Source organism: Propithecus coquereli, unplaced genomic scaffold, assembly GCF_000956105.1.
Source record: "Propithecus coquereli isolate 6110/MARCELLA unplaced genomic scaffold, Pcoq_1.0 Scaffold165, whole genome shotgun sequence".
Classification (NCBI taxonomy): Eukaryota; Metazoa; Chordata; class Mammalia; order Primates; family Indriidae; genus Propithecus; species Propithecus coquereli.
Genome location: NW_012141080.1, coordinates 5131321 through 5157675, shown reverse-complemented (window position 1 = coordinate 5157675; position 26355 = coordinate 5131321). Strand labels below are relative to the sequence as shown.

The following is a 26355-nucleotide window of genomic DNA, read 5'->3' as shown; positions in this document are numbered from 1 at the left end:
AGAACAGGATTGACATTCTTTGAGAGAAATCATAAAACCTGCAGCTACCTGGGATGGTGCATTTAATTTTGAAGACCACCCCGTACGAAAAACAGTTCCTAAAATATCTACGAGTATTCTCTTGCCCTTATTTTTTTTCTGTTATCTCCAAAATACTATTCAAAGTAACTTATCAAGACATTTCTTGTGTTTCTATTAACCTTAAAAAATGTTTTGAAATAAACTGATTCAAAGAGGAGAAAAAAAAATGGGCTTCTGATTTTCATGTTGAAACTCAAAATGAAAATTCTCTTCAATAAGGTGAATGTCACCTCCTCCCAGATGCCTTCCAGGGATGTTCTAGTCAATGTTTAATAATCAGCTCAGGTGGAAAGGAAAGAGCCCTGATTTGTAGCAATGGCCAGTTTCCATGGTGTAAATATTCCTGCGATGGTTGAATTCAAGCTATCAACAATCATGTTGCAGAACATGGGAGATGAATGCAATTGGTTCTTGCTGGTGCTGCCAGATCTGGCACACCGCCGAGCCACCTCAACCCCAACTTCCATTTCACCAGCGTGTGTGACATGCTCAGAGGCCCCCATCACTACCAGAAATCATCTTATGTATTTGCGATGTGTGATTTCCTTAGCCTGTTGCCTATGGCCACACCAGCAGGGGAGCTCCGTGAGCTTCAGAGCCACATCTGCTTGGTCGCCTCCATCACTGGAATGTCTGCTCTAGACTGTGGCCTGACACAGAGCAAGCACTCACTAAATATCTGTGAGAGGAATGAGTAAGTGATGGGGAAGAGGAAGTAGGAAAAGGAGACAGAAAAGAGCAAGAAAAAGAGGAGAAGACAAGATATACATGTGCTAATGGTGCCCAATCCTGGCCTTGTTGCTCTTTAGCAGTTAGGATATCCCCATGTGGCCATCTCTGCCCAGCTAGGCAGGCTGATCGGAACGGCCAAGACACACTGAAGAGTCAACCTAAGGGCCACTGCTTCCTTCCAGCCAAATATGGACAGGACATTGTCACACGTTTTTGACCTCAAACTTTTACAGGGACCTTTTTTATTTCTTTTAAATTTGGCAAATGATCTCCTAAGGCGCAAAAGATCTGGCAAAAATTCCATTCTGATTAAAATGAGATTTTTGCGAACGGTTGCTATCACTACTAAAAGTTCACGCTGACAGGTCCTTAATAAGTGTGTGCCTGTTTTTTTTTTTTTCTTTTAATTCTGATTTCCTTCTGTTGAAAGTCAGAGGTCCAAGCATCTCTAACACAGATCTCGGACATCAGCATCCTTCCTAACAGAGACACGCAAAAGAGCCGCGTGAAACTGATGTACGGAAATCACTTGTGTGACAACGAGCATCTCTGGCTTAACACGAGTTTGTTCATTTCCAGACTGAGAAGGCGAAGGAAGTTCTCCCCTTGTTCAGAAGTATAAATGTCAGCTTAAGGAAGCAAGCAGACGTCGCTGTCCCTGCACAACTCATCTTGAAAGCCCATGTTTAATAGGCAAAAGATAACATCCCTCTTCGTGTGAGTGAGATGTTCTCTGAAGCCGGCTGGCTTATGAATCTAGACCTCGAGAATTTTTGGTGGTATCTCTTAATTACCGCACGGCCTCACGCCGCACCCTCCCTCCTGCAGTCGCGCGGGCGGGGAGAGATTTGTGAAGTTCGGGGCAAATCAAGAGGAGTCTGCATTGTTTTCTGCTGATTTCCCAGAGAGAAAGAATCTTCTGAACTCTAAAAGGATTGTACTTCTCAGCTGCCGGGGCTGCAGGGTACAAGAGAAAGCAACTGAAAACTCACCGTCATCAAAGAGCTAGCGATAATAAGAGCTGGGGGAGGCTGTGGTGGGAGTTCAGGGGAGGTGCAGAGAACAACCGCGTAGTGCATGTCACTTGTCTGACAATACGGCAGGTCCGAGAAATCCCCGGCCACCCCGCTCCATCTGATAGACTGCTTGCAGAGTGCACTTCAGGGCAGTGTCCGCAAGGCCATTTTTGGTTGAGCTGCTGACTTAGAATGTTATGAGGCAAGACTGATGCACTATGTCAGTTTCTTAGGGCTGCAGATAAAGTCCTTTACCAGGAAAAGAAAGCAAAAAAAAAAAAAAAGAGCCAAAAAAAAAAAAGCCCCAATAATGAAAAGCAGGTAAGGAGCTTAATGTTTCCAACAGCGTTGAGACCATGGGGCATTGCGAGTATGAAAAGTCCAAAAATGCTTTATCAGGCCCCATGGTGCTGACGGAGCAGCGAAGCTCAGCTGGACCTGCGGTCGTCTGCCAGAGTTTGCATCAGTGTTGGTGCTAAAATGATCAGAAATGTAAAACTCCCTATTTGGGGAATTACGACTTTGCTTCTTTAAAATAGTTTATGGGGAGGGTCTTGGGTGTGTGCCATAACACATAACAGAATTAATACCGGTTTTAGACTCTGTTTCTAAAGCCATTCGGGCAAACGCCCAGGGACGTTTGTCAAGAGCCTTTTCTACCTCTTTTACTGTTCTGTCCCCTCCCCCTGATGAGTGTAAATCATCCTGGTGAAAGCCAGCTTTCGTAAGCAAACACCATAAACCTATTTTATTATTTGGAGAATTTAGAAATATTTCGACAAGATCATCATGCTTTTTTTTTTTTCCCTGCGATCCTTAAAAAAATTAAAAAAAAAAGCCCACGTGATTTTTCACAGCTCGATTCCAGAGAAGCTAAAGAGACCGTGTTTGGACATCAATAAAAGTGATGGACAAATCTTTTTGCAAAAATTTCACCCCGGCTTGCCTTGAGAAATATAAAGCGGCTCTCTGGCACTAGATGTCAAATTAATTGCAGGCAAAGTATGTTACAGTAATTCACTTGGCAGTTTAAGCAAAACCAAGAGAACAGCATTAAACTGGATCCCCATCTGCCAACGGGGCACCGAGGCTGTGCTTCTGTGGGTGGAATTTGACTGTAAATCTTGCCTGCCTTAACTTGGTCACCAGCAACACAAAGGAGATCTGTCCCTCTCTCTGCATTGTGTAAAATGGTTTATTTGCCCTCTTAGGAGGCACGCGGATATATAAATCCCAGGTATGATTATTATTATTTTGAACTATTATTATGAGTTACTATTATTACTTTCCTGAGACAGAGGGAATGGGGCACGGGAAGCGGGTGGATGAGACGGAACCGCGTGCGAATGTGGAGGGGGGGCCATCTGTCTTCGTTCGGGGCAGTTCCTGTTATATTTCAGGCGAGAAAGGTCATCAATACCAAGGGGAGTTGAATGTGGATGGGGGAAGCCTCCGCCGTGAACGGATTGCCTGCGAGCCCTACCCGGGTTGAATTATCCTTGGCGTGCAGCCGGCTTTGCTCTCGGCTCCCGTGAATAGAATACCTTCACGGCATCTGTGGACAAATCCACTCACCCTGGCACATTTGCTGAGCACCTACTGTGTGCCTGGGTCTCTGCTACGACTGCAGAGTCAAAGAGAAATGAGATGTGATCTCGCCCTCCCGGGGCTCATGGTCTAATTAATAGCTGGGTAGAGACGTCTGAACAGGTAAGAGCAAGTGAGTGACCACAAGAGGACACTGTCATGGTGGCTACACGCAATGGACCCCTCAAAGTGTTGGGTTAAAGGTCGTATCCGTTGTACAGATGAGTCTCGGGTAAACTTACTTGCCCAGGTCACCCTAATAAAGGGCATAACCAGGATTCCCAGCGAGTTCTGGCTCCAGGGCCCCTGATCGCTACCCTGTCTACAGCAGAGGCGGCAATTCTTCCAACAGGAAGGAGATGAGGAACGTGTCGTGCAAGAGTTCACGGAGGGGGTGATGCTTAAACCGCGGCAGGAAAGCTAAGTCAGGTGGGAGATGGCACCCAGGGAGAAGGGAAGGCGTTGGGCACAGTACTGAAGGCCCCTTTATGAGTCACTGAGGACCCCCGAGCTGAGAAGAGGACCAATGTCATCTTCTCCAAGCAAAAGGATCGTGACTAATTACACATTTTCCTCTGAGTATAGCACCTTGCTCTTAGAACATAAAACCTTCCCAAACTGTAATGACTCCCTGAAACAATTTCTGGCCTTTGGAAAGTGGGGCATCCAAGAAAAACAACCGAGGACCACTTGAAGGCACACGCAGTATTCCCGGGGAGTTATTTCTGGCCGTGGCCCCTGCCGTGGATCACAGGCCTTGGGCTTTCAATCACAAGGTTGAAAGGTATTAACAAGAGCCCACGGGGTCCAGGGAAACAGTTTGCGTAAAACATTTTCCTTTCTTGGAATGTACACGGGTCTGTCTTCATCTAGAATTATTATTATTTTTTTTTTTTTTACCAATTTCATCCTTTAAACTTCAAAGTTTTTTTTTTTCTCCCTCTGATGTACTTATGTTGAGTCCCCCCCTCCTGACTTTGGTCTTGTGTTTGTGGAGGCACAGACCCAGCCTCCCCAGGAAGGGGGCCAGGAGTGTGACCCAGCAGGCACACCTGGAAGTCATTAGGGATGCTGGGAAGGGGGAAGGATGCAGGGAGGAGGGGGGAGAGGGAGGGAGGAGGAGGAAGAGAGAGGAGAAAAGAGGAGAAGCAGCCCATTTCTTTCCCAACACACTGACGCTCTTTTTCAATTATGACAATTCTGAGGCAAAAGTCAAAATGTTCAAAACAAACGGCTAACAGACTAGTGCTTTTAAAAAAAATTCCACAATGTTGCCTTGGGATAACGTCAGGGAGTCCGACATGTCACTCTAAGTGAGAGAAAGGAAACAACATGAAGAGAGACCTAAACTTTCTGACATTCTAGAGCATTCTTAAGTGAGTTTTATCTGTAAATGCTTAATTACCCAAATGTCTCCAAGTTATCAGCTATGATAAGACCGATTCAAACAAGGCTATTAATGTAAGGCTAACACATAGGAATTTTCTTTCGATAAAAGTCTCGCCAAGATGGTTGAGCTCCTTAGCTCGTGCTCAATTTGATATTCTCATTTTCTTCTAAAAGGAAGCATGGTGATTTTTATTAGGCCTAGAGAGGAAGTATAGGCCATAGGAATTAGTGCTATGGGGGCAGAATCCGAGTGCCACATTACAAGGAGGGAAGCATTAGACGTTGCATGTGCCTGCCACAGAGATCCATAAAATGTGAGGAATTTCCTTCCTGAAGCCAGAAGATATTCTTATTAATGAAACTGGAATTAGCTGGTAGGTGGAGAATAGCAACTAACCCTTGGCAGTTTATGGTAATAAATATCACGATAGCCCTGTTCTGTTGCCCTCCCCCACCTCGGAGCTCTATTTACTCTCCTACTCTCTTTAAGATGGGGGAAGGATTAGTTAAATGAACTGATTTATTTAATATCTCTAGCAGTTTGCACAGTTTACATATATAACTTCATATTACATGTGACAAATCTCATTACGCATATTCTGGAAATGCCCAGGAATTGCTGGAATGTGCCCGTGGAACTGTTTGCTGCAAGGGACACCATTAAACCTACTGTATATCAGGACGCTGAGCCTCAGCCGCAGTGAGTCACCTGCCGCGGGTCACACCCCCAGAAGGGACTAAGTGAGGACTCGGTCTCCGGCCTGTCTCTGGAGCCCACGCTTTGACCACCAGTTAGGGAGGCAGAAGGTCAACTTGCCTTTGCTGGCCTTTTTTTCCTGTGGCTTTTTCTCTTGGTGACAATTTCACATAAGTGTGAGTAAGAAGTGGCATTGCTGTGACAGTCACAGCTTTCCTGACTCTCACCTGGACACTTTCAGGTACAAATATTTCTTGTTCAGGCAAAGTAAGCAGTCAGATACTGGCTTGCTTTTGAAAATACAAGATTTAAATGGCATTCCCCCAAACTCACTGTGCAGTCAAAATATATTTGAATACTGAAAATTAAAAATGCTGCATGGAAAGTAGATATGACAAAGTTGTAAACATTGTTCTGTTTGTCACTTGTTTGCAACAGGTGGCCATTGGACAATGGTGGTGATTGCCTTACTTTACCCAGAGCTCTCACCTATAAATAAGAACAATCTAATATGAATACAAAGCAGGACCAAGAACATGGAAGAGCAGTTCAGAAAAGAAGAAATGCAAATGGCCAACAAAAGTATAAAAATATACCCAACCTCACTCATAATTACAAAGTGAAATTACAAAATGACGGGTGTGAGATTATTTTTACATGACTGATTGCCATATAATTTTAAAAAGTTAAAATACTCCCCAATCGGCGTATGTGTCAGATACAGATACTTAAATTTTGGTGGTTGCGGGAAAACATTTTGGGAGGTCGATTTTGAAATATCTATCAAAAATTTGAAGCACATCTCATTGATCCAGAAATTGGACTTCCAGGAATTTGCTTTATCTCTTGATGGACGTGACCAAGTAGGTCAAGGTAATATTGAAGGATATTTACTGAAGGGCAGCTTATGATAGCTCAAGATCAGAAATAACCTAAATATCCTTTACTAGAGGATTAGATAAATAAATGATAGTACAGACACAATGGAATACTATGCAGTCTTTTAAAAGAATTAAAGAGATACATAGAAAAGGAAAGAAACTTAATTTATAAAATTAAGAGAAAGTGAAAGGCCTAGAGCAATGTATATAAATTGAGACCATCTGTGCCAATTCAAAGGTATACCCATACATATAAACATAAATGCATTTTTTTCTGGGAACGCTGTGAATTTTGGAAGTGTAAGAAGGAACATTTTCCTGAGAACAAGGAAATTCATTTTTCTTTTCAGTGTGGCTTGAATTTTCAAACCGCGTTCATGTATGACTTGTATGTATTTTTTATTTATAAGAAAGAAAAATAAATCCAAGAGACAACCTAAGTCCTCATTTCAATTTCAAATCATCCTGATTTCAAATGTGTGTAGCTGTGTCTACACACACGGGTCCTGTTTCGAACGCATTATTTAATGCACTTGCTACAGAATCATTTCCGGTAGGAACGCAACTGTTTTCCACTTTCCACTCGGCGCCCGATAGAGATCAATTAGGACATAATGTGAGAAATGAAAAGCAGCAGGTAAGTGGAGCCATCCCTGGGCTGGACTCCCAAGTTCCCTGGGTAAGTGCTGTGTGGACTTAGCTCAGTTACTTCACTTCTCTGAGCCCCAGTTTCTTCCATGAAATGTCAATAAGAAAATGGTCCTTGCGAGGAAATAATGACCTAATGTGTGTATATTTGTGTGAGTGCGCGTGCATCTATATAGAGTCTACCACATTCAATAGGTGCTTAAAACAAATTGGATTTCTTCCTTTTTTCTCTGCAAGAAAATTCCGATTACTCCCTCTATCGAGAATGGCAGAGTGTGGCCTCCCTGGATCAGCCTGTGCCTTTTTCAAAGCACAGGTCCTTCGGTCACTGCAACAACCAGATCTCTGTGGCTCAGTGGCAGGATGGAACAAACTCTTCCTTCAGGCTCGCTTAGACAGTTTGGCATAGGACCCCGGCTCACGTATCTGCTCCTAAAATTCTTCTTCTTGAGGATTTGCCCGAAGCCTTGTCAAGGCTTTGGAAAGAAAAACATTTGTCGAGGATTGGGCAAAGTCACTTCCTTACTTTCCATGCGTCACCCCGATTCTATACGCCTAGTTAAGTAATATGTTTGACCAGCTACCGTTAGGAAAACTTCATGAACTGGTAGAACACTTGCTGGCTTTTAAAATTACTGATACAATATACAGCTCCCCGGCACCGGCCGTGGGCAAGGACAGTAGAAATATATAGTAGTGCTTAGCTTTTATAAGCCACATTCCACATCATCGAAAAGACTGCACCTCGCACTCCATTAAAATAATAATAATAAAAAAAATAGGATGAAGGGGAAAAAGGCATATTTGAGGCGCTAAAGTTTACATATACTAAAATGAGAACCACCTGTACCGTATTGTTAGAAAAAGTACCCCTTCCTACTAGGGGATCTCTTATGCCTCCCACCATGTGAGCTGGTGTCCTGGTTCAATATCAATCTTTGCTCCCATTCAAGAAGCAGATGTTTGGGGTCTCCTGTTAATTTGGGGGGGCCCTCAACTTTGGAAAGGTGGAAAGTTGTCAAGTGGCCTCTCGGATCGGCAAAAGCGAAGGGCTGTGGGGATCTGAGGGGCAAGGTCAGGAGATGAAGGGCAGTGGAAAGCATGAAATGCGTTTCATTAGATCAATAAAATGTATGACTTCACTCACTTAATTACATAAATAAAGTTGTTAAAAAGAAAATAAACTCGGCTGCACACCATGGCTAAATTAACAGGGGCTTTATGTAAGACTAAGAAACCAGAAACGACCCCAGAAAGGTCACTTGCATGTATGAATTTTCTTTTCAAAAGCTTCATGCAGAGCCAGGAGGAAAATCTCACAGAACCCTGTGCCTGCCAGGCCTGGGAAGGTCCAAGTGGTAGAACAGAACCAGGCAAGGCTGAGGAGGTGAAACCTGGGCTCAGCCAAGAAGCCCCACCACTAAGCCAGTTCTCGGCCCATCTGGTTTGAATCATGGTTTGAAGCATATTTATGTGATAAAGAATTAAAGCTGTTTCTCTTGGCCACCTAAATAATTGGGACACTCTCTTTTGGAAAGCCATTGACATCAGTACAACAAGCATATTCAAAACTGAATTTAGAATTAAAGAGGCTTGAGTGTGCTTAACTTTTTAAAAGCATGCCAGAACCTCTTTCCAAAGTTTTCCTTTTTTTTTTTTAAATGACAATAGAAGTAATAACTAAGCAAGGTCCTAAAGTACTTATTCTTTTTTAAAGAAAAAAGGGATATTTGAAGGAAAAAGAGACAGAGAAATTATAGAGAGAGCAAACGGGGAGGGTGCTGCTATAATGAGACCAAGAAACAGACTCAGAACATTCCTGAAAAGACCCCACCCTATCTCCAAATCATCTGAAATGTGGTAAGTCACTGTCCTGAAGAAATACTATTATTTTAATAATGAAATACCATTTATTTAACACCTACTGTGGCTTTATTTAGATTGTCTCTCATGAATAGCTCTGCAAGGAAGGAGCAGGATCCATCAACTAGAAGTCCCCACGCTGGGACCTCACATAATCCTCCCTTGAAACCAAAGCCTACGTGCACTCTTCCAACTTTACCACGCTGCTTTTTTATTAAAAAAAAAAAAATGCAATTTATAGAGCCAACTGAAGTTCCATTGGCAATGATTTAAAATGCAATTGCTTTCCAAATTCAGGGATGCAGGCGTGTGTGTGTGTGTGTTTCTGCAAGTGTTGAGTAGAAGAGCAAAAGGAGGTCTGTAGCTTGATTGCCCATGCCCTAGTTTTGAAAAGTTAAGACTCCCTGAGTTAATTCACTGATGCCGACACCACAGAAGGCGCAAAACCTCAATACCTCAATGTATCCCTCCAGGGTGACTTTAAATATGACAAAGTTATCATTTAATACACCATCATTCAAGAGTTGATGTATGGGCTTTTGGGTGGTGTCCCCTCTTGGACTTGACTCTAGACTTTCCTGGTATTATGACATGCAGAGATATTTCTTAAAATTTCATACATTGCATAAGAGTATTTGATCTATCAAATTTCTGTAACATAACACAAACAACGTTTAATTTTTTTTTTCTTTCGAGCTGGGAGACTAAGTTCTGAAACACTCAAAGCCTCCTGTTTCTGGGGCTCTCTTTGTTTCCTCATTTACAAGCTAATTTTTTCCCCTAGTGTATATCTCACTGAAGGATCTATGCCTCTTAGGGGGACAGCGACTTCTTTTGCTAATTCGTGTCTCCCTCTCACAAATGGACTTGGAGAAAGGGAGAGACCAGCCGCGCTGCGGCTGAATCGCCTTCCTTGTTAGTTGCAGGGTAGACAGCATCCCCGCCGGGGCAGGAAGACCTGGGAGGTAGGGGAGGTAGGGAGTCTGTCCAGCTCTCATCTGAAATCCACGTCTCAGGAGTGAAATCAAACAGAAAAATAAGCCTGCTGGCCATTGTGTGCTCTGGCTATGATATAACTTCATCCAAAAAGGGATTACATAAATAAATGTTCTTTTTACAATACCCTCCACATCTCAGTGTCATTTACGGCAGAGAATGCGGTGCTCTCTTTGGCTGGCACGCAGCCATTCCCCCTTTTTTCTGTTTCGAGGGCAACGGGTCTCCTTGGCCAACGCATCAGCAGTAGCTCTTCGCTGCGTGCAGAACATGGAAATCCATGAGGACTGCCCGGGAGTGTATGGACTTGACCGCACCCCAGCGAGATGAAGACCTGCCTCTACAGCATGGTGATTACAAGTCCTGATTGGAAGAGCACCAACCCTGGAGCACTTCTTTAGGGTCAAACTGGTCATTGTTTCTTGTTGCTTTGGGTAAATCTGTTCTTGGCTCCCTACATGGTCAACCATTGCAGTATAAACTCTGTGAGGGCAGTGTCAATGTCCTCTGAGTGTTCTGTGCATTGTGAGAGCACCAGGACCTGACACACACTTGTTTCTGCAGTCTTTGGGTCCTAATCTTTGGGTCTCAAAACTTAGCTCAAAGGACAACTTATCTATGAAGGCTTTACAGACCCTGCCTGTCATATAGAACTGACCCCACCCTTTTCAAGACCTGAATGGTACTTTGTACTCTTCTGTACCTATAACATGAATACACTTATTTATTAGTAGCATTAACTACAGTTTTATATATTATTCAATGTTTAATTATCCAATGGAAATAATATTTTTGGAGGTCTAAGTGGCAGGCACTGTACCAAGAGCTTTATGTGAATAATTTCATTTAATCTCTCTGCTGTAAGTTCTACTGGAGGAGGAGTTACGAGTACAGGTTCTGGAATCAGACACTCTGGGTTTAAAATCCTGAGTCCACCAACCTGTGACTGTGAGCTTGGACAACTTCCCTTCTATGCCTCTTCTGCAAAATGGGGATGGGCTATTTTAAATATGACAACATTATAGGGTTCTTCTGGGAAATGCATCAATTCATTCATGGAAAGCGCTAATGTGGAATAAGAATTCCATAAATATTAGCTGCATTATATTATCTCTGTTTTGCAGATGACCCTGAGACTTAAAGAGGCAAAGTGACCCACCAGGGATGACGTGGCCAGTAAGCAGTGACACTTGCACTTCACTCAGGCGGCCTGACACCCAGCTCTGCCCCTCACCAACATGACTCAAGCCATCCTTCTCCCTTCAACTAGTCCATGGGCTCTTTGAGGGCCAGGCTGTCTTTGAAAGAGCTAGATGATTTAACCCATTGATTGAATTATTTATTTATTTATTAACGGCTTTAGATTTTAATAACTAGTAAGCACGGAAAGCAATCCCATAAAGGAATGTTGGCATGCAATGGATGTGAAAGGAATTTCATTTAAGAATTTATTTTCGACGAAAGCTTTGAAATGGCCCTGAAAAATTTACCAGGTGGAGGTCATCCTAATTATTTAAGCATAATTATGGCAGTCTTTAAAAATAAATTGCCATTTTCTACAGCCTGAACCTAATATATGTAGCTTTTAAAACACAATTATACCCTTGCTTTATGATCATTACAAAAGTTTTTTACTCACTTTAAGTGCTTTTCTCCTGTTTTTGATATATCAAGATAGACTACACTGGATGGGATTTTAAGGCATTAAGAAGTCTGTGCCTATGTGCATAACCAACACACCAGGAAATGTGCATCCCTCATTTATAAAACCCTTTAACTCTGGGCAGTGCCCTGAAAGCTGAAATTAAATCTCTATTTCCGCATTGGAGATTTTGCAAGCTTGTTTCTCCCCACCTTCTATTAGACTTGTCTTGATATTTCTGAAGGCTAAATGCTAGAACAGTCCCGGTTGAGATATACTAGGCAACATTTTATCACCACCATTGTTCAGAAGCGTTTCTATCAAGATTCTAACTTGCAAACTCTCAGCATAAAAGAAGAAACAGAGTTCTTTGTCAGGACAATGAACTTGGACTGTTATTTACCAGCGAATGGAAAACAACATTTCTAACCCAGAGAAGGGACACTCGGCCCCCTTTGGTGACGCCTCAGCTCCCTTCACGCTGGGTAACAATGACACCATTGTGCGAGTTGCGGGATCGTGACACTAGTCAGGCCTTCCCTCTTGGGCAATTGAATCACAACCTTCATACTTGGTGGCTTTTGCCAGTTCCATTGTGAACTAAAATATGTCAGGAGACCTGGCCTCCACCCTTGGCTCTGTTATCTTTGACTTCAAATTGAATCCTACTGGCTCACAAATGCACTTTTCAAAATTTGGCAAATTCACCCCAACACTTTAGAAATAAATAGGATGCTGTTAAAAGATTGGAATTTCCCAGTCTAGTGAAATCAGCCTTTTGGAAATAAATGTGCAGACCCTTCTGTCCCACTGAATGTGCTACTTAAGTCGACAAGTTATACAGCTCAGGATTTCAAGTTAACCTGGATCCGAGTCTTGGTACCACTGCTTAATAGCTGTGTGACCTTGGCCAAGCTAGTTAACCTCTCAGAGCCTTGGTTTTCTTACTTGTAACGGGGAGAGTAATAATGAATTTACAGGGTTGCTGGAAGTATTAAAAAGACATTTTTTTAAGCTTCTAAAACCTATCTTTATAAAATTCTTTTGGCTATTTGGAGATTTTGAATGAACAAAATTAGGTGTTTGTCCAAACCCACATGGATTGGGAGTGACAGGAAAGATTTCTGGGTGGGATCAGGAAAAAGTGAAGTTGCCATAAAGAACACTGCTCAAATTATTCTGGTGGGCGGGGGGTGGTGTCTTTGTCAAGACGAAAGCACAGTTGTCTTTCTAAATCTCTTCCTACCCTGATCCCCATTGGATAATGGCATCCGGGGTGCTAAAACAATCACTAGCACCTCCCCCACTGCATTCCTCACATCTGGTCACCCATCAATGACAGTCCCTCCAGGGCCTTTTCTTTCTCATTTCTCTACCAGCCCAGACCTTTCTACACTGTGACCTGGGCTAATTGCAAGCTGTCCTAATCAGCCACCCTGAATCCAATGTTCTCCTTCTTGCAGCTCAGCTTCTGTGGTCCCACTCAGAATATTTCTCTTTGAAGAACATTTCGGGGTCACTCACAGTTCCCCATCCCCATGTAGTCTCAGTTCCAGCGACAAAGCAGGTAGTCAGGAAGGGCCGCCCCAATCGTTGTACGTTGGGTTGTGGGCACGTAAATCAGAACCACCTCCGTGGAGGGCAATTTGGCAATATCTATGAAAACGACTGAAGGGCATCCTCTCCGAGCCAGCGCTGCTACCTCTAGGACTCAATCCTGCAAATACGGTCATGCACGTGGGAAGTGATGTTGGTGCGAGGTTACACATTGCGGCACAATTTGCAATAGCGAAAGGCTGGGAACAACCCAAATGTCTATCAGTAGGGAATTGGTTCGATGAATTATGAAACATCCACACAGTGTAATAGTCAGCAGTTGTTAAAAAATGAAGAAATCATTTATATGCTGATTTGGAACCATCTCAGAGATATATTGTCAAGTGAAAAGAACAAGGTGTGTATAGCATAGTGAAGGGGGTAAAAGAATATATAAACATACTGTCTTGTAAATGCATAAAAATGTCTAGCAGGATGCACAAGGAAATGATAACATTGGTTCAGGAGAGGAATTAGGTGCTAAGGGAAAGGGGTGGAGGGTGATTTTAAAACACAAAGAAAAATGTGTGTGTGCACGTGTGTATACGAGGATTTTATATGTACATATATACATCAATACATACACATACATACACACACCCTGTTTTCTATCTTCTACTTTTGATTTTGAATCATGTAAAGGTATTACCTATTCAAAAGTAAATATTTAAATTATATATATATATATACTTTAAAATCTTAAGTTAAAAAAAAAAGTGCCACATAAACCAGACACCTACTTTGTGTCTTTCCTCTCTAGACAATGATAATACACACATGACTCCGTGCCCCTAGATTCCTCTATCTTACACACAGAGGCTGGATTTACCTCCTTGAAAGACAGCTTGGAGCGCAGTTTCCTGTTCTAACACGTCCTCCCCGTGGCCTTGCGCGTCCTACGTGATGGAGTCCAAGTCCCTTAGTCAGGAGCCACCACTGACCCCCCAACGTTACTTTCCAGCCTGTCCTGCACCACGATCGTTCCTATGTCCAGCTCCCAAAGCTAAATTACTCGTGGTGCTGAGGTGCTTGTCCTTCTCACCCCCTCTTCCGTCACTCTGTCCTCCCTCCACCCCAAAGCCCAAGCTCTACTTGATTCCACCCCTTAGCTCAATTCCTCTTTCCCCATCACACCATCCAGAACCACCCCTCACTTCCACCCCCGAGCTGGAAGAAAACTCCTTCTCAGAGAATCTGCCCGAATGGTGGACATCGTTTTTGCCCATGCCCAAGAGAGATGCTCTAGAGTCGTCGCCCAGAACTTGTCTCTTTGGGAGGATGCATGAAAGGTCTTCTGCCCAAGGGCCAAGCTACATTTGCTACACAGATGGATCCAATTCCAGTCAAAGGCAGAACTCCCACCACCTGGATACAGGAGTTGAAATATATAGAATCTGAGGCTGGGCGCTCTGGATCCCATAAAAATGCCAAGTGAAAGATGGCAGAATTACCTGGCTATTACCATGACAGGCTTTAGATAATGCACTCTCTTCAAAGGCTTATTTTGCACGTCCCAAATCATCCTTATAAACCATTTATTTTCCCAAGCTATTGGATGCCGTGAGCATTTGGGAAGTGTTCTCGGGGTGTCTGAAATCAAGAAGGCAATTAGGCGGGCTTTAAAGAATCAAAAATGCAATCAACAGTGCTTTAGAAACGTCAGTAGATCTCTTGGCCTGGCAGATCACGGCTGTAACATACATTTATAAGGAAATTTTAAGATGATCTTAAAATAAATACACATCATTCTGAATTCCAGGATTTATTTTCAAACTGAATATAGATGGAGGGATGGGCAGTCTCTACCACGATTTCCATATACTTTGGAAAAAGTCTTTCTCCGGAAAAGAAAAAAAATAAGATGGGAAAATAGATTTTGGAGTCAGACAGGCCTGGATTATAATCCCAGTTGTATAACAAAAACTGGGAGATTTAGGGAAAATCATCAACTCTCTCAGAGCTTGATTTCTTCCACCTTAAAATGAGGACAGTAATGCCACCTTAAATTAAAATATGTAAGTGTCCAGCAAAGCGTCTTTGCAAACCTTCATTTTCATTCCTCATCCCCTTTAGGGAACAGAGCACTGACTCATTGGTTTATATTTTTGTAACACCTGCAAAATTGCACACTTTCTAACCAATTTAGTTTTCTCCTGACCAAAATGCTTTAAGACACAAATGTTTCACATCTGTTTTGCTCCACTAAACATTATCAACCCGTCACCCTTCCTTTCTTGCCACCAACGGTCTCCCTTAACGTACGCATCATTCCATGAGAAGCCTCGCTTACAAATAAAGGCATTTCTTTCTGGGCCTGGGAGAGGGCTGCGGAACATACTGCGGGTATAATACGGAAAAACACTGAGTCTGAGCAAGAACGCACTCCATCCTTTATGTGGGAGGTCAGACAAAGCCGCCTTTGTGCTGCACCGCACTCCTGCCCTGCCTTCCTCGCCCTTAACATAAGATGAGGAAACTCGCTTGTGTTTTAAAAAGCATAATTACTTTTATTTCACTATGGTTTCCAATAAACCAGTGATTTTTTTTTTTTTTTCCTTTTTGCAAAAAGTCCATGAATAAAACAAACCCCGTCACCACTGGAGATGCATTTCCATGCCAGCGCGGATGCTTTTAAGGCCATTTGCCGAGCGCTCCACACTGTTTGGCCAGTCCTGGGGCAGGGGGCACGCTCTAATTACTGATTGTGGAGTTCGGTATCTATAGCAACAGGCAGAATTGACAACAGGAAGCTTCGCCCTCTGGGGCACCGTCCGAAGTTTATAAAATCAACTTGAGGCCAAGGCTACAGTTAATCAGGAGGGCTTTCAGGGCGCGAGTGCTCCGAGTCCACACTTAAGAGGCAAAGAAATTATTTAATAAGACAATCACGGGGCTCGAGAAGGCAGAGTTTATTTAGCTTGGCTTTGCAGTGCCTCTCGTAGTAATTTATCCTAATGGTACCAATTCGCCCGTGATTTGATACAGCGGGAGACCCAGGCTATCGGTTTAATCAAACCTCCGTCAGTGCTGCCTGTTTCTTAACCGTTGTTGCCGTATATCAATCAGTTTCACTTGATTCACTAATCGGATGGCACGGGGATATGAATTTTCCCGGGTTCAGAAAATCAGGGCGACATAATTCTTTACGATGTGCCTGCTTTGGAATGGCATTATTTCACCCCACGCACGTTATTTCATATGCCTACGCTGACAGGCAAAGGGTCCTGACTATAGTCAGCGGTGGGTGAGACGAGCGTATACTAGGAAGTATAATCCAGGCCTGGGAGTGTTGGGGTCAAACTCTTTGGATTGCCGGCTCTACCGGCCTATCAGATGTAACCATGGACAAGTTGCTAAACTCCTCCGGGCCTCAATGTCCTTAATCATTACATCGGGACAAGGATTTACTCAGTCACAGAGCTACTATGAGCATTAATGAACTGGTACATGAACGAGCCTAGACTACAGTGCCCATTGAATAGGCAAAAGAATCTCAACGAATGTTCGTTTCACTCCCTGCCTGCCCTCACTTCCATCCCTGTGGAGGGCAGAGGGCTGGAGGATGCATCTGCAACATTTTTAGAGGGTAAGGTGCTAAGCTTGATAGTATTTAATGCGCCTGGCCATGTCTGCCTGGGTAATCCTAGGAAGGCACCTAAACTCACATCCTGGTTCTCAGCTCCTCTGTCCCCCACCGTGGCCAGAGCCACCATGCCTTATAGCCCTGGTGCCGGCCTGGCCGTTGGGGACGAATCAGCAAAGTCGTCCCTCTCACTAACCAGCGCTCAGTTGCTTTCCCGTACACCTGCTGCTTTCTCATACGGCAGGAAATCTGGCTTAAAACACTGTCTGGGCGGAGATCAGAAATCACAAGATCAAACCTTTTCCCCCTGGAGGCAGCAGCTTCAGAAAGGAGAGGACGCCCATCCTTACATTTTGCTCATATTGTTCAAAAGAGAGGAAGAGAAACAGTAATTTGCATCTGAAAGTTTGTGGCAATAACCGCGTGGACAGTGAGGCCGAGGGACGTGCTCAATCACGGCCTCTGACACTTGACAGTCGAGGGTGACCACCACGATCCTCAGCATGACAGGCTTCACCTGCTGCTTCTGTAAAATGGGCTTACGAAGACTATGTCATTGAGTTGTCATAGCGACAAGATAAGCCAATCCACGTGCCTCCACGCGGTGAGTGGAAGTTAACGTAAGCTCACTTCCCAAGGCAAAAATGGGCAAGGTGTTCAGGTCTCTTTCCCTAAAAAGGGAACTAAATCTGGGCTCTTCCCCACGCAGCTTGGCTGTGCACATTTTACCTTAGTTATCCCAGCTTACGGTTTTTCCCGCAGACAGGCCTGACAACTAATTAAGGAAGGAGAGTGAGAAGAGAAGGAGAGAGGGAGGGAAGGAGAGGAAGAAGGAAGGGAAGGAAGAAAGAGGGAGAGAAAGAAAGATGAAAGAAAGAAGAGAAAGAAGAAAATAAGAAACGCCCTGCTTGGTCACACCTTTCCCAGGATTAGTCTCTTGGTTGTTAATATTGGGGGACTTTGTGTGGCGTTGAGAAGCTTTATTGTTTCAACAGCCAGGGTAAGGAGGTTAATGCCGCCTTAACAAGGGAGTCGTTTCTCCCTCCCTCCCACCTTCTCCCTTTTCTCTTTTGGCTCAGCCTAAATTTCTAACACTACCTGATGAAATGTAGTATACGGCTTTTAATCGTGCCCAGAGGCAGTACAACTTCATAGAGGTTTTTAAGCAAGTGGCGGAGGATTTGAGAAACAGCTGTGTTCCCGGCCCACGCGCTCCGAGGTGGAACAGCCCCGTCAGCACCTGTGCCCGCTGCGCACACACCCTCACACCCTACATGCATGTGCACAGCTGGGACCCATCAAGGTTGTAAGGAATTAATACTCTTAACTTGGTATTTTATTGTACCTAGAGGAGCCTGACGCTATATTAAATCCGTAGCACATAAGTAGGATTTTGTTGAATCTTAGAGTTACTGGGGGTGGGGGCTGGGTGAGATATTAAACACACACACACAATCACACACACAAACACGCACACACACGACCTCTTTTCTGATGCTGAGAACGAATTGTTTTAATATCCCAATGTTGGGTTTATTTATCATTAGGGATGAGTGGTCGCTTTTACAGAGTAATGGACTTCTCCTGGCACTAACCTAGTTTTCCCAATTGAATCTATCTCAGACACCCAGCACTTGTGGAAAGCCACCAATTTGGATTCTTTTCTCTGAATAACTCTAACCAACGCCCAGCTTCCCTTGGTGCATGCCCCCAAAACACATCTCCCCGCTTTTGGACTCTGGATGTACTCTTCAAAATCCTACTGCAACTCTCCCATTCACAAACACTGCCTCATGCCACGGGACACCCACCTAATCCCTGGAAATTCAACAAGGCACTTGTCTGTGTACCCATTCTATAGTCCTGCAAATAGAGGTTCAGAGAAGCCACTGCCCAAGTCACGGGAAAACCAACGTCAGACCTTGGAATTCAGTCTACTGGCCCCAAGGAAGCACTTTTTCTTTAAGCCCATGTTGTAAACACAACATGTACAGTTGTTTCCACAGCAGCTGGTACCATCTGAGGGCCACCATGGAGCAAGTTCCATGAGGGAGTTTGCACAGATGTTAAACTCATGTAATCAGCAGTGAACTTCAGTGTCTGTGGTGGGCAGAAAAATACACCCCCAAAACACATCCCCGCCAAATGTCTGGAATCTCTGACTGTGACCTTCCTTGGAAACGGGGTCTATGCTGGTGTGATTAACTTAAGGATTTTGACGTGACATTATCCTGGATATTTTGAGAGGGCTGTAAATCCAAAGACAAATGTTCTTAGAAGAGAAAGGCAGAGGGAGATTGGAGACACACAGAAGAGGAGTCTATGTGACCAGGGAGGCAGAGACTGCAGAGATGCAGCCACAGGTCGAGGGATGCCGGCAGCCACCGGACCCTGGAAGGCATAAAGACCAAATTCTCCTCTAAAGCCTCCAGAAGGAGTGTCAATTTCGGACTTCTAGGTGGCAAAACTGTGAGCAAATAAATATCCGTTATTTTAAGTCACCCGGTTTGTGGTAATGTATTGCCGCAGCCACAGAAAACGAATACAAAGTCCTGTTGCTCTGGGCACCACGTTGGATAGATTTTGCTGCTAAGGGGGGGTTCTTGCATGAGGGGCATTGTCAAAATGCAGAAAGGAGGATGCTGGTGGCTGGGGAAAACGGCCACACTGCCCACCAGGGCTTCCTTCTGCCCCACTTTCGAGGAAACGGCAGTCAGTGTCATGGAGAAGCCAGCCACCGTGATGGTGATTCAGATCGAACAAGTGTCAGAGGGCGGTTCCCAGGGAGGAGAAAGGCACATCGTCCTCCCAGCCAGACAGTTCCGTTCTCGCCCTGGCTGGACCATTTCCTACATGTGCACGCGCGTCCAGGCAGGTCACTGCATCCACGCCTTAGTTACTTTGTCAGTAAAATGCGATTCTCAATGTGAAACATGCTTTGAAAAACTGCAAGACATCACAGGAATGTTGATCATTTGCTTCAATACATATTTATAAAGCATCTACAAAGTATCAGGCTCATGGAGTGCAGATGGCACTTGGATTTTGAGGGAGGATACAGTCTCCAGTAGGTATTATTGCAAAGTTCTCCAAAATACACTTTCTCCTAAGTATCCACTTAACATCCGTTAATATACTGAAACCTCTTTAGAAACCTTCCAAGCCAAAATGCTCGGTTAACGTAGCTCTTAAATTTAATTTCTGCTGTGTTTCTTTGGATTCTCCAAATTTGCCTCTTTCAAACAAGGAACAGTAAGACCCCAAACCAACAGTAACACACCATTTGTTTGTTTATCATATTAGTAATGACTTTTTTTTTAAATGAGTATTCAATACCGGTTAGAAGAAACTGGATTCAGAAGCTAATTCTGATCATTTAAATTGCTACAAACCTTTTGGAGAGCAATTTGGCAATATGTCTCAGGAACCTTTAAAAAATGTGCTCAACCTTTGACCCAGTAATTCCATTTCTGGGAATCCATCCTAAAGACATAATGGGAACTATAGAAACTGCTTTATGCACAAAGATGTTTATCAGAACGCTCTTTCTGACAGCAAAAGTATTTAAAACCATCTAAATGCCCAACAACACAGAAGTGGATAAATAAATAGCAATGCAGCCCCTCTGTAGACTATCGAGCAACCACGAAGAACTGCAGTTAAGAAGCATTTAGAACAACATGATGAAATGTATAATGTTAGGGGAAAGTAAGAAGCAGTGTGCCAAATGGGTATATAGTAGTGATCTCAATGTGGCACAAACACAGCACAACACATAGAAAAAAGGCGGGAAGGCACGCACACGTTAACTGTGGTTACCTAGGGCCAGCAGAATACGGTATTTCCTTCATTTTAAAGGTTTTTAAGATGTTCTCTACTGACCTGTATTACAGACATACCTTGTTTTATTGCTCTTTCTTTTGCATCTCACAGATACTGTGAGAGGTGGTGTGTTCTCCGCTATCTCTCTGAGTCCCCTGGGTGGATTCCTCACCTTGTGTCCACCACGGTACCAGTTCCCTAATGCGCCCTGTGTGGGCTTTTGTTTTCTTCCCTTTCTCCTTTCCTCACCTCCTGGGAAAATGCAACCAAAGATCTCCCCACCTCTGCCCTCCGGCTACTATTCTCCACACTGAGCTTGGTTCTTCCCCTCGAAGCCCTGTGACAATGTATAATTACACATGCGTGTTTGTCCTTTCTCTTAGTCTCTCTGCCCCGCCAGACCACACATTCTGTTACCATGACTGTGCCGTTCACCATTGTTCTCCAGCACCTAGTGCTGGGCTGGCCTCACTAGGGACTTGCTAGATCATGAACATGAACAAGATAATGAACAAGAACAGAGCTGTCTGTCCCAAGGAAGAGCAAGAGCGGTTTTCAGCTGTCAGAGAGCTGCACCGGACAGAGGTCCGCCTGTCCGGACTGGAGTTTGGGTCTTCCTTGGCTCACTCCAGAACTTGACCTTGAGCAGTCTCCTGAGCTCTCTTCACCTCGGTTTCCTCATCTGTAAAACGAGGAGTTGAAACTAGATGATTTCTCTCATGTCTTCTGGCTCTAAAATTCTATCACCCTATATTCTAGGTAATAAACTTTACGACTATGAATAAATTAATGAAAATGAATATTTAAATGATGTGCAAATATTCATGCAAGTGCTTTTTTAGCCTTTTATGTAGTAGGAGAGTGAGAAATAAAACCAAGATACAAATGGTCAGAAATATTTGCATAGGTGGAACTCTGGGGTGTTGCTTCTGTTTGGGAAGGGTGTGTAGAAAAATATTTATTAAAGAACTCCTGGGGTGGGGAGCAGGGAGGGAAGGATCAAAAGAAAAGCAGGTATCTGGGGAAGCTGGAAGCCCCCAAATGGATGGATGTTTCAGGTTTCAATATTCCTGGCAAAGATTCCTGGGTCCAGGGAAAAGGCAAAGGAAATTGGACCAAACATGTTCCGCATCTCTCTACCTCCTCAGGCCTGTCTTGAGCCTCAACAATACTCAGCATAAAGGGATGTCAGACTTGACATCTGAGTGCTTCTGTTATTTATGAAGGTGATCTCCTACCTGTCCACCAAGTGGAGAATAGGTGGGCCAGTAGACCCAAACCAGGAATCTTGACCTTTTCCTGTATATATACTTAAGAAGAAAGAAGGACTAAACATTTAAAGGTAAGACTACCTGACTTCGCATATCCATAGGATGAAACTGGAAAGGAGGGAGAGAGACAAGATGCTCAGACTGAGCCTGTGCTGTGTCCAGTCCTGGAGATCAGGCAAGTCTGGGCATCAGGGTGTGGCTGCGGAGCTTGTTCGGGTATCCACCAGAAAGAATTACATTTAGGGAGGTGCCTAGCAGGGTCCTTTGAGACCACTTTTCATCCAGAGGAAATCAAGGCTGATTAGCTTGACCCAGTTACAAAGGTTGAGTGGATGGGTAGGACTAGAATTGGAATTCAGAGTGGAGGCTGATATACAAGTCTGTCTGCTACCAGGCCCAGTAGACACACATCTGGGTCCATGGGAAGGTGTGGTCTATAAATCAAAACCAGTTGCTCTTTGGGCAAAACTCTAATATGATGAGCCTGAACACTTGTGCCACTGTGACCTCCCGATCTTTATCTATCTTCTTTGCCTAGACATTATCCTTGCTGGTTTGTCCCCTAAATTACCTATTGCCCTTCTCTTAGGACTTTTCAGTTGCTTGCCTATTGCAGTTCTTTTTTAACTTTCTGGCTTTTATTCCCTCATTGTACTCCTTCATAGGAGTACATACAAAAAGTGACACCATGATGATCATCTACTAGTGAATTAAAAATAATATAGAATCCCGAGTACTTGGTTTCAATTAGGTTTAAATATTGATTCCTGAATGATACAGAAAACGGTGTCTCCCAGCCAGTGAATGATTAGGCAAAAGACTCCATGAATAAGGAACTGCTGCAAAGCCGGTTCTGTCAACACACTGCTTTGACTTTCTGCTGTTTTCACAAACAAAAATAAAACACAACAGAGAAACAATGACCATGTAAAAAATATCTGCAGGGACAGAGTCACCTCTATCCCATGTCTCAGTGCCCGAGGTGCTTATAAATCATGAACTCTTGTTCAAATCATAAAGATACATGAACCAAGAGCTACTCATCCCCTCTGGCATGTGGGGAATATTTACATGACTTGGCACATTTATTCACTGCCATTGAGCCTTGGAATACCTTCCCCTGCCGGAGTCAAAGGGTGTATGACTCTCTGTGGACACTAAAGGTGCAAATGAACTCTTCTGGTCAATTCAATCTACACATATTTGCTGAAAACCTATTGTGTACAAGGGTTGGTGTGGGAGAGGGGAAACTACCATTTCCTGACCATGAAAAAGAAGTTAGGTAATGTGCCAGATGCTTTTCAATGTCTTACTTCTCAAAACAATCTCCAAAGACCTACAGCAATATTCTCCCTCCACTGGTGAGAAAACTCTGAGAAGTCAGATAAGTTGCCCCACACCCAGCTGATAAGAGGCAGAGCTGGGGCTGGCACTGGGGACTGTCAGATTCCAGAAACCTCTGCTCCAGCTTCCCTCTCAAAGCAAAACGTCCCATTTCTTTTTTGGAATTGTTGAAAGTGGCTCTTCATTTTGCTGTCGACAAGAGAACTAAATATGAGTCTAACGGCAATGAAAAGTACAGCCGAGAGAGACCGAGCTGGGATGGAGGGCGTGGAGGGCAAACGACGGCTTCTCTCCCTTCACACAGGGACAAGAATGGCTGGAGGTATAAACTATTAAGTCTCTTCACTCGTCAGAACTGGGTCAGATATTCCAGCAGAGAGAGAACAGCATGTTCTCTGCTCCAGCTGTTATCTGAGCTACGCAGCTGGGGGCAGGACTCCAACTTGCTCCTTGGGCTCAGAGCTCGAGGTTGCTGCAGCTCTCCAAGCTGCATTTGATGGCCTCTCCCAGCTGGAATGAGGAGGAGAGAGGAGGGGAGAGAACAGAGGAAGAGGAGGGGAAGAGGTGGAGGGGAAAAGGGAGGAACATGCTCATTTCTAGGGATACAGCCAGTTATCATGTTAGTCAAAGCTACCTGCCTTGTGGTTGTCAATCAGTGAAGGTTTTTTGCCAGATGTTCATGGTTGAGAAGCTGCATTATTTGAAAGAGAACCCCAAAACAGCCATAGGGGATGCTGATGAAATGGGGGTCCTGGGTACAATGAGGTTGCTACGCTGAAGTCTGAAAGTCCAATAATGAGATCTACCAGGCTAGCGATGAATTTAGGTTTCCCAAAGCCCTGGAGACATCATGGGCTGCAGCCCTTGCTGGCACTTTCACTCCCACGGAACCGGGATTTTAAGCTCACATACCGCTCACATACCACTCACGAATTCTGTTTCTAAACAATCCTGACAGCACAACGCCAGATCTTGGAGCCCAGCAATGTGCTTGCTTGGAAAAACTCCGTTTCTGTGCATGTATCATCGAGTCTGGTCTTAAATGCAGTATAGAGAAAATTACTCCGATTGCATCCTAGTTATCCGATGCTATAGCTCCCTAATTCTGGGTTCTTGGTGAAAAGGCAGGAGTTGTTACATGAATTTCGTAATTTAGAGATAAATAATGAACACCAAACTTGGAGCGAAATACCCTAGTGTTCATTTTATTTAATATTCTCCATTGGTGGAAATAAATTAAAAATGAACAAGGCTTGTTTATGCCTGCCTCACATTGCTCTCCACTTTTGAATAGCAACCGCATATTAATTTGCCAAGATCCCATAAATTATAATTAGCCCGGAGGATTAACAACATAAATCCTTGAATTTAAAACCAACCTGCCCGGCTCTCTCTTCCCTATGCCCTAAAGTAAAAAAGAGCCATAAAACCTATCACCGCTACTTGATCCATTAAACTCCGGAGACATTCTTATTTCAGCTTAGCTAGTGGAGGTAGTCTTTGTGAAATCTTTTTAAAGTTACAGTAGCTCGCTAGGAACCGGGAGTGTGGGAGACAAGGATCTGTGTCAACGCCCAACGACGGCATGCACTGCCCAGATGTGGATTAGGACGGTGGGAAAAGGGACGAGCGAGTATGTTTTGGCTTAGACAGTTCACACAGCGTCCTGGCCCTGATCTGAGATGAAAAGTGCCCCCTGACTCCACATGACACTAATCTATTGTCAAGAGCCCCGGAGTACTTGGAAGATGCACACGGCGCTCACACGGCACGTGGGCACCGGCGCACAGACAGCGTACACGCACCGGTCGTGGTCTGAGCTTGCATCCGCCAAGTTCATGCCAGGCTGATTGGGGAGAAACAGGAGGATTACGTTGCTCAAATTACAAGGTATTTAACATGAGACGATGGAGAATTTTAAAGCACTGGCTTTCCTGATGAGGAAAATGGCTAAGCATTAGCGGTGTACAAAGGGCCCAGACGACGGTTCCTCCAGGACCGTGCACAGATCAGCCTGGACCATCCCTCCCTCTGAAGACGCACCTGAGCCCTGCAGTCGTTCGCTTTCACACCCCCTCTCTCCTTGGCGCCAGCTGCTCCCCTGCAGCAGTGGCCAGGTGTGGCCAGACTGGAATCCCAGAACAACACAGGTGCAGTGAGCTACTCTCAGTGTGCAACTCAGCGGTGCAGGAACAAGGGCTCCGGGTACAGCTCCCATCGGTGTGTTGCAAAGGCGTTGCAGGCCCCTGCTGATGCTTTTGCAGAGGAAATGGCCTTGCTTGTGAGAGGGTCTAGTTTAAGCCAGAATCACAGGGCTAAAATCCATTTAATACTTGGGTTTCGTTGTCACCAACACAGTATCTATATTATTAACCTAGTTTCCCGCACCTCCCGCGCCCCGCCAGATTATAAACCAATAAATGTTCATTGTGGAAAATCTTGATAATAAAAACTAAAGGGGAAAATGAAAATATCAACATGCAGATCTCATTCCTCCATGTATTTTTAATACATGTGCCGAATGGGGTAAATATATTCTAAACTACATCCTATTCATTTCACTTAATAGTATTCCATGACTACTTTACCATGTCCCTAACCATTTTTCAAAAACCCCAGTTAAACATTCCATGCATGACTCTAGTATTAACATAATCTCTATAACTAATGTTTTATTATTAGACACTTAGGCTATTTTAATTGTTGATCATAAATAATTTTGCAATCATCACCTTATACATATACTTTCATGTGTACCTAACTATTTCCATGGGACACATTTATAGATCTAGAATTTCTGGGTGAAAGAGTTGAACATTTTCAAGAAAGAGTCCCTGTGACCTAGAAATGTGGATGCACCTGCTACAAAGGGTCAGAGATCTGCAAAGCGTGACTGATCCTCCATGGCAGGGCGGAGTCAAAAAGTCAGTCGTTCAACATTTTACTTGGGCAATATGCCCAAAAGACCCCTGACTTGATTTCTTTCCCTTTTTCTATCGAAATAACTGGAGAGAGAACAGCAAGCATAACAACAAAAATAATACAGAAAAAGCCATTTTAGGGCTATGGACTTTTTGAAAAGCTGACTGGTGTACTTTCCTCAAATATGCACTCACACTCCAAATTTCCCATGGAGTATCAAGGACTTCACACATGTCCCAAATTCATCCTTGAATCCCCTAATCTAGATTAAGTCAGTAGAATTTA

General features: G+C 43.9%; 1 protein-coding gene across 1 annotated transcript in view; it reads right to left on the bottom strand.

The window, feature by feature from the left end:
* WWOX (WW domain containing oxidoreductase) overlaps positions 1-26355 on the bottom strand; it is a 969168-nt gene that overhangs the window by 69633 nt on the left and 873180 nt on the right. The gene's annotated exons all lie outside the window — the stretch shown is intronic.